The following is a 1,119-nucleotide window of genomic DNA, read 5'->3' as shown; positions in this document are numbered from 1 at the left end:
ACGAGCAGGCAGAGGAAAGAGAAACGTTTTCGACACAAGAAAAACAGAGAAGACCTACAGCTGACTTTTCACGAAAATTATGGCAGCTGGAAGAAAATGAAACTGCATCTTTCAGGTGATGAATGACAAAATCTGGCGACCCTGAATTCTGTACCAAGCAGAAATAGTATTCAGAGATAGAGAAAACAAAAGGTTTTATACACAAGTGGAGATGATTCATTGCCAGCAGACTCCGACTACAAGAAATTAAAAAGGAAGTTCGTCAAGGTAAATAAAATGACCACACGTGGGAGCATGAAGCTTTAGGAAGAAGGTCAGGGAAGCAGAAATGAGGGCTATTGAGATAAGTACGAAAGGGTGTTTACGGTGTGGAACGACAAGAACAGGACACTGTGGGGTTTATAACACGTGTCAGTGAGTATTAAGGTAGTGGTGTGGTGTAGACAAAGTCATCCTCTGTAAGTCCCTGAGCCCTTCAGGGTGTGGTGGCCACGCAAAGTCAAGGTTGACTACGATAGGGCAAGGACACATACTGTTACCTGTAAGATAACCTCTGAAGAATCATACAAGAAAAATATCTATAAAAGAGAAAAGGAAATATGGGAGATATTTCATAAACCCAAAAGAATGCAAGACAAGGAAAAGAAACACTTGGGAAGAATAAAAGTGTGAGGCACTGATCTTGAAGGCTGACAACACCGTGTGTGTGGACCAACCATCCCCATGTAAAGGCATAGACATTCAGACCGGATTAAAAAGAATCAACTGGTTTACAACCCTCATTTAAGGGCAGGGGCACCTGGGTGGCTCTGTTGAGTGTCCAACTCTTGGTTTCAGCTCAGGTCGTGATCTCAGGGTCGTGAGATCGAGCCCTGCATCAGGCTCTGTGCTCAGCGGGGAGCCTGCTTGAGATTCTCTCTCTCCTTCTCCCTCTGCCCCTCTCATCCCCCCCAAAAAGAAGAAAAGTAAGGACACAGAACAGTCAAAAAACAAAGAATGGAAACAGATGCTCCACACAGGGAGTAACCCAGAGATCTGGTTGCAGCCACAGAAAGTACACGTGAAGGCGAGTGATGGGACTGGAATACACAAGATACTTCACAGTGATAAAGGGTCAAC

Source organism: Neomonachus schauinslandi, chromosome 4 (assembly GCF_002201575.2).
Source record: "Neomonachus schauinslandi chromosome 4, ASM220157v2, whole genome shotgun sequence".
NCBI lineage: Eukaryota > Metazoa > Chordata > Mammalia > Carnivora > Phocidae > Neomonachus > Neomonachus schauinslandi.
This window is presented reverse-complemented; position numbering follows the sequence as displayed.